We start from the raw sequence: 7,944 nt of genomic DNA on the forward strand, positions 1-7,944 counted from the left end.
TGTCCCAGCTCCGCGTTTCTCACTGAGATTGGTGCCATTTGCCGCAATGCAACCCTCACTATCATCTGCTTGGTACAATAAATTAATAAAGAAAAACACCTATACAAATAAAAATTATGTGGTGCTGAGCTGTTATTCCTGAGGATATTGTTTGCTAACCCAAGCCCACAGGCTGGCACCAACTAGACGGGGGCATGTGGCTGGGGGTCACTGTACTCCATTGTGTGCCTTTTCAGTGGGTCTGAAAGAGTTGAGCTGCGCAGCTCCCGTTGCTGGTGATGGAAACTGCACAACTGATGCGCCGGTCACTCCACCAAAGTTTTTCCTTTAGAACTATCATAGAGTGAGCCGCAAAGCACACAAAGCATACATCAATCACACCTGCACCCTGGCTCGATGCCTGCCTGCTGCTCCATTCAGAGGGCTGCAGTGTGCAGTCTCTCTCAGAAGGTATCTGCTCTTATCTGGGTGGAGGAGAGTTACAGCCTGTCTTATACACCATGTGGAGCTGTTGGCAGCGAGTCTTCCTGAGAGGCCACGTAGAGTGTTTTTGAAACACCGGGAATGAAGTGGAAAGGAATTCTCTCCTTGGGTGCTTCAGGTTGGGAAAAATGTGTTGCTGTACACAGCACAGCAGAAATTCCAGATAACTTTGCTGACCATAGGCCATGTTGCTGTGAGGTCTGCATTGCTAATTATAGCATCTTAAACCTACCATCTTGTGCTGTTCTTTTCTATATTATACCTCCAGAATACCTTGGCAGAAGACAGCGTGTGCTGCATTTCTGATTCAGCTGATTTGCATTCCTGCATGCACCCCTCAGGCCATCCCTGGGGAGTCAATGCCTGCAAGTCACTGCTCAAACACGAGCATTTTCCAACCCATATTTCAGCAGCTTTAAAAATAGGCTTTTTGGCAAGTAGGCTCGCCTGTAACTTCTGTTGGCTTTGAAAGGATGAGGTCTTGATGTTCCTTAAAGTTGGACTATTTCTTGACTCCTGAGCCTTGGCCAGCATTTTCAAACCCAATGTTGTGAAACATTTCTCATGTCTGTAGACCATATAGTAGGAAAGCTATCGGGTGAAAGCTGAATCATAGATTTCTAACCACATCTTGCTTTAATCATGGATATAACTGAGCCTGTTTGCAACTGTCCTCCCTTCTAAAAGAGCAAATTCTTTAAGTATTCTTAAAAAAGCAGCTAAAACTAATGTGTATTTTTGTTTGCAAAGTTTGGCTTTTGGTGACTTGCTGTTTTCCAAATTAAGTCCTTTTTGACTCTTCCACCTGCAGATTACAGTGTAAATTTTCCTTGAGCATAATGATTGTTTGGGCTGCCATGTGTGCCTCCTTGCATGTAATGATCATTTGGTGGTACTATCATGTGTACCAAACCTCAGGATCTTCAGAGGTTCCTACCATACCAACACACCTGTTCTCACAAATGCTCTCAGAATTTGGAGATGCCAAAATCCTTTTGGGTATTTACCTATTCTTATATTTATGAGGCTTTTCACTAAACACACAACATTTCTTATGTGCTTGTTTGCTTTGAAAAGTAGCTATTGTTTTATAAACACCGACTGCTATACCGTAAAGGATTGGCATGATTCACATAGCAGTTAAGTCATATTTTTCCTACTGAGATTTATTGTCTACATTTCTGCATCAGACTGGAAAACTATATAAAGATAAGTCCTTTTAGATTGGCTGGTACAGACTCAGTATAGTGGAATGTGGACCAAACTTTTATATATGGCATTAATTGAGGATTTCTGCAGAACTTCAGGCTAGCAGGCGGTTGACGGCTGGTGCAAGCATGCCCACCTCTGAGGATTGTGCTCTAATGTGCTGTCCTGCTCCAGCCATGAATTTGGCTTTTTAGACTTGTGTTTGTTTGAGTTGTACGCTAAAGGAATGTGCAGGGATATGGGCATTGTTCTGTTGGCATGGAAGTTACCTAGACTTATGTATGTTTATTTTACTGAACCTGTGGGATGAAGTACTTGATACGGTTAATTTATTATGAGACATAAATTCAGCAACATGGTAAAGAACTTACTGTGAGATGATGGACAACTTGCATTAGAATTCCTCTACTAATGCTGTGCAACACTCATTTATTATTATTATACATCCAAAAGTGCTTTTGGCACAGTTTTGACACAGTCTGCTAACAGACATGCAGTCCAAATTTATTGCCAAAGGTAGATCCCCGTAGGAATGGCAAACTATCCACACTGTTCCTGTACTGTCAGATACCACGCTCTGCCAGCTATCCAAACAACTGCAGGCAGGGGGCCAGGGAAAACATATTATAACATATTATAAAACTCTATTTTGACTTGCACCTTTGTTAAAAAAATAGGAGACTGAATTTTAAAGTAATAATAATAGAAGAAATGCTTTTGATTTTGGGAGCTAGTAATCTGAAGGCAATTCAGTGACCCATCAGACTAATCACATATAAAGACTAGGCATAGGCATTCAGTAAAATTCTGCAGTTAGTGCGGGGTAGTGAAATGCTAACTCCTACACCTCACTATTAATTTTTTTCTTCCCTTTATGATTTAATATTGAACAATGATGAAATGTGTCATCCATAATGGGAGAATTGGCTGAAGTGATTTTCCAATAATTAAAAAAATGTATGGAATCTGGGTCAGTCTCCCAGCAAAAATACCCAGTATAAATTGATTCAGAGAGAGCCTAATCCATGAAACATATGATTTCAGTTCATTATCTGATTTCTGAAATGTTGTAGTACCTGAGGATCTTGTTTTCATTACCTAGGTGGACGGAGAGTAATCCAAAGTTCCTTTAAAATGAGAGGGTGCATTGTAGCTTCCCCACGATGGAAAGAGTACTGGACGTGACTGAAGTGAGTGTCTAAACTTCAGCAAGTTCAATATGTAGGTGAGGGAAAAGCGTGTTAAATCTCTTCCCTGCCCCTTCCCTTGAACCAATTTTCTTCGTTGCCATGGTGTTCCCTAGGTCTCTCCAGCAGCGATAGGACAAATCCCGCTTGCTGTAGCCATGCAGTTAGTTTGCTTGAAGCCAACAGAATTATTTTTCTAAGTAAGAAGAATGGTCTTTAGCCGCATTAATTGCAGTCATTTTTTCTGTATTCATCCAAAAGACAGTCCACTGATTTCAGTGAGCATTAGATGTAGGTTTTATAGCTTATTTCTTTTTTACTGTGGTAAATTCCATCTCCTTCTGAGATGCTTTTCTGTCAGGAAGTCTGCAAGATCATCCAGACTGCAAGTAACCCTCTGGTAGGATATTTATATCTTTTTTTTTTTTTTTTTTTGTGGCATCAGGAACTATAATCTTATTTGAGGCCAGATGGTTCCCCTGTTCCATCATCAGTAATTTCAGCAAAGGAGATTTTGAGATTTTGATGTTGTAAAATCAGAATCTCTGTATTCCTATTTCATTAGAAGAAGTTCAACAGATTTGTAATAAAGGATTTGAAATCACTCTAATTTAATGGAAGCTCTTTCCTAACATGAACGATAGAACTGGTATATGACTAATCAAATATATTAGTGCACGGAATGGAGATTGCATAGGCTCATTTGTCTTTTTGTCCATGTTTTATATTGTCTATATTTTACTTTTTTTTTTTTTTCCATTTTCCCTTTACCTTTTCTCTGAGCTTCAACTGGACAAATTCACTTAGGATTCATTGTGAGATGGTCCTGGAGTAGATTACATAGTGCTTAATGGATTGTATTTCTGCAAGACCATTTAAATTATATGTATTAGGGAGTTTAGGTTTATAGAAAATTAATACAAATATCAAAAGATTTGTAACATTATATATGTTTCTGGGTTCCATAATTTTAACAGTCTTGTATGGAGGTCTACCATCTTTGTAGATCTAGCAAGTGATATGTCAAAACATTTGCTGCTTTCCATAGAGTTTTCATGTTACACTCTGTTCACTTAAGATATTTTAAAAATCAAGAAGTCTTATAAGAGTTAATTAGGTCTTTAAAAACGTGAAGTGTAATCAAAGAGTTTTGCTTCATGTCTGGATTTTGGTGCTAGACTATTGGCATCAATTGCATGATTAAGAGTCACTCTTCTAATTTAGCTATTAGACAATCATTAGCCTGATTACTACATATTGACTGCTGTACTTAGCTCTCAGATCATACTACAGGAGGGAAAAAAAATACACCAGCAGAAAGGAATAATTTACCGATGACAGCTTTGCTTAACAGTTCTCAGAGCTGTTTTGGTTTTTAAAACATTTTCCCTTTCAAAGTAAATGCTCACCTTGGCGTTTAGAGATGTAAAAGCCTGTCAGGTTGTTACAGCAGACTGTGTGACCGGGGCTGGGTTTCATGCTCTGAATGAGGCCAAATGCACCCTTTGTATCTTGGGCGCTGAAGGTCACTCCAAAGTCAGACTGTATTTTCATAGTAGGAGAAGGTAGAGTTTTATTCTGCTTCTGAGACCCAGAAAGCTTGAAAGCCATATTTTAGAAACATTAGGTTCCCAACTCCTATTGAAATCCTTCTGTGTCACAGCTTCCTACTTGGAAAGTAGGGATGATGTTAATTTGGTCTGTCTAGTCTAGTTAGGCTGTGAACCCACGGGGAGAGGGCCTGTCTCTAACCATATGCTTGTGCAGTGCCTGGCACAGTGGGGACCCAACTTCAGCTGAGGCCTCTGAGGACAATGGCAATACAAACAGCAATAATACGAAGTCAAAGAGGAATTTTCGACTTGCACAAACTTAAAGTGATACTGTATGACCTGGAGCCTTCAGCTTTGCTTTTCACCAGAAGCGCGGTGACAGTGGACACCCAACCTGCTCTCCTGAGCCATGGACCCAGGGACCGATGTCCTACCTGCCTGCCGCCTCGCATGAGGCTTCCCAGGGACTCCTCCCTGAGCCTTTAAGGCATCTCCTCCCTGCGATGAAGTCAACCGCCACAGGGCGAGAGTGAAGGGGAGTCTTTGCTGCAAGGGAGGAGCAAGAAATCTTTTATCTCCCTTTTTCCTGTGTGCCTAAGCATCCTCCTCCAGGCTGCTCTGAGTTTGTGGAAGTCCTCTTTTGCCTGGGACACCTCATCAGGGCACAGGTGTGGTCTGTCAGTCGGAGCATGTGGCTTCCTGGAGCTAGGGCAATCCTGGGCAGAGCTCTGCTGTCTTTGCATCTCTTAAAGCATTAGTGGAAATGAGCCTTAACTGGCGCTAGGGATGGACAGCCAAACCAGCACTGTTGTTAGTGTAAAAAATGGGTTCCAGTGAAATCTAATCAATGCCTTGATTTAATTTTGGGCAAATTTCTCCCTTCCGAGTTTGTTTTGGCATAATCAGGCTGTTTGAAGGTGACGTCCTTGGAACATTGCTCTGTATCACCTGCATTAGGGCTGATAGCTGTTGGTAATGACCAATACTGTCATTCTTCCTCAGCCCAGCCCCATGACCACCTTTTGTGCCAGCCTGTTTGGTGCTGAAATGGAGCTCTGCGTACCTAGGATGAGCACAGAAAGCATTATAATCCACTGCTTCTGTGAGGCTTGCTCTGTGACTGCGCTTAGCAGCATAGTGAATATCATCCATAGTAAGTAGCTAATTTAGCATCTCCTATCTGAAAATGTAATGATGAATAATCAGGGAAGATTTAAGTGAGCAGGAACTTATATACTTTTTGAAGGACTGAAAGATGAAACTGAGCTCTTCTTTTATGATATTCTATGTGTATTATATAATGCTAAGTGCCTATACAGACACACATGTTAAAAGATGACACAAATGTTGTTGGGACCTAACCCCATGTAATGCATTTTCATTCTCTCACCAAGTAATCTTAAATTATTTTCCTTGTCAGGATGATTGACTGATCTTTATTGAAGAATCTTTCACTGTTAGAGAATACCTTTTTGTTTTATAATTTCCCTAATTAGCTCTAAATCCTGCTACTCCTCTCTGTAAAGAACTGACGTCTGCCAGAAGTAACTGCCCACATAAATGCAGGCCCCTTTGACTATTGCCTCACAAAAGTTTCTTTTCCATATCAAAAGACATATGCATCACACAATAAAGCTAAATTGCTTCAGCTAGAAAAATGAAATTACGCATAGAAATATTGCCTCAGATAAAATGCCAACCTATGCAAGCCTCCTTGGCGTACACAAGCCAGCCCTGGACTGCTGGCGCTTGAATGCGTTCTGCTGGCTTTTGAGGATGAACCCCAGCTGTAGAGTCCCTGGTGTGCAGCGTCCCTCCACAGCTTTGCTGGGAAAATAGCCCTGATTTGTTTTCTGGCCTACGGAGGTTGTGGGTTAACGCTGCTGGCTGCTACTGGTGCCTATTCTTCCTTCCATCTCAATCCCAAAGCGTCTCACTTCTTTCCTACTTCCTTCTACTTCCCTTCAGCTTCCTACCGCACTCCTGAAAGGGTTTTCCCTTTAGGCGTGCAGTTTATAGCTTCAGAGAAGGTGCGTGCAAAAGGGAGGAAGAAGCAGAAGCGGTCGGTGTTGAGAGGCCATGCCACAGTCAGAGGTGGCTGGGCGCGGGAGCAAGCTGCCTGCGGAGTCCGGCCAGGTGGCAGGGTGCAGCTCAGCCACCCAGTCCCCCCGCAGCACAGCGCTGGGCTTCTCTAGGTCATGTCACCAATAGGACTGCTCCTGTGATGGGGAGGTGACCTGCCCGAAACCAGAAAATAGGACCAGTCTTGGTTTTCTGAGGCTTTCAGCTGTATAAAGGGTTTAGCTCAGCTTTGGACAAGTTTCTGAGCTTAAGCTTTTGTGGGGCATGAATCTTTTTTCTACTCATGTCAAAGTGTTTTGGATAAGGCCCATTGTTGGGATAGGCCGACTCTTTTGATATATTAGCCTGTTGCTGATTAAAAGTATATTTCACTTTTTAATTTTCACTTTTCGGGGTAGCCATTGCTCTAATGGAGACCCATTTAGCCATTGCTATAGATCAAAAAAGCCAAGCTTCCTCTGCGCCGCTATGGATTTTCCATGGAGCTGCCCATAAGAGCCTTGAAGTTATTAAATCCTTTTGTTTTGCTGTCAATTAAAGACGTGTAAACATCAGTCAAGGAAGGGTGGGTTGGTTTTTTTGGCCTGGTAATTAATCAGTGAGCCCCTTCTCTCTTTCCTCTCTGATTTCCCTCTCCTTTCTGTGCTTTATTTTATGTCTGTCCTGGTTTCTTTCTAACAGTAGCAGGCAGCTGTACAGCGTGGACTTCAGTGCTTTAGTAGCAGAACTCTGTGCCTGGATCAGTCACAGCCTTACAAATTAGAGCAATCCCTGGTACGCATGTCAAAATATGAAATAGAATGGTCCCTATTTCATTTTATTTTGTTTTACACCGCTGCTTTGCACACAGCACACACAATGTCCTTTTACATTAAGAAGTAAGTTACATTTCCTTGATGGCTCACTTTTCTTATTAGGTCACATTTGGCATAACTGTTCAGGACTACTTCTAATTATTCATATAATATCATCTTATGTATGAGGATGGCCCATTTTCCACTAATTTCTCAACCCTGTTTTTCTTTCTCTAATGGCATATGACCAGCTCCTAACATAAAAGAAAAGAAAGGAGGGTGAATAAAAGGATAGGAAAAGAAAAAGAACTCTGCTGTACAACCGAAACGGGTAATTATGCTCCTCTAAGCACATCACTAGAGCCCAGCTGGCACAATTAAAGAAATAGCTGATCAGTTCCAGTTATTGATTCTGCTAACATGTTTGTTCACGGTTGCTTCTTGTCTAATTAGTTTTTTCTGCTTTCTTAGTCTGAAAGCATACCTTTTCAGTCAAATCTGTTTTCAGGCATCAGATAGCAATGCTTTATTTAGACCACTTGCTAGCCATTTATTTTAATGCAACAGTACTTCTGTTCACTTTTTTTTTTAACCCAATGTGGGGCTGATTCTTCTGGTGTTGAATTTCCTACAGCT

The sequence above is a fragment of the Aquila chrysaetos genome, chromosome 10 (genome assembly GCF_900496995.4).
Source record: "Aquila chrysaetos chrysaetos chromosome 10, bAquChr1.4, whole genome shotgun sequence".
NCBI lineage: Eukaryota > Metazoa > Chordata > Aves > Accipitriformes > Accipitridae > Aquila > Aquila chrysaetos.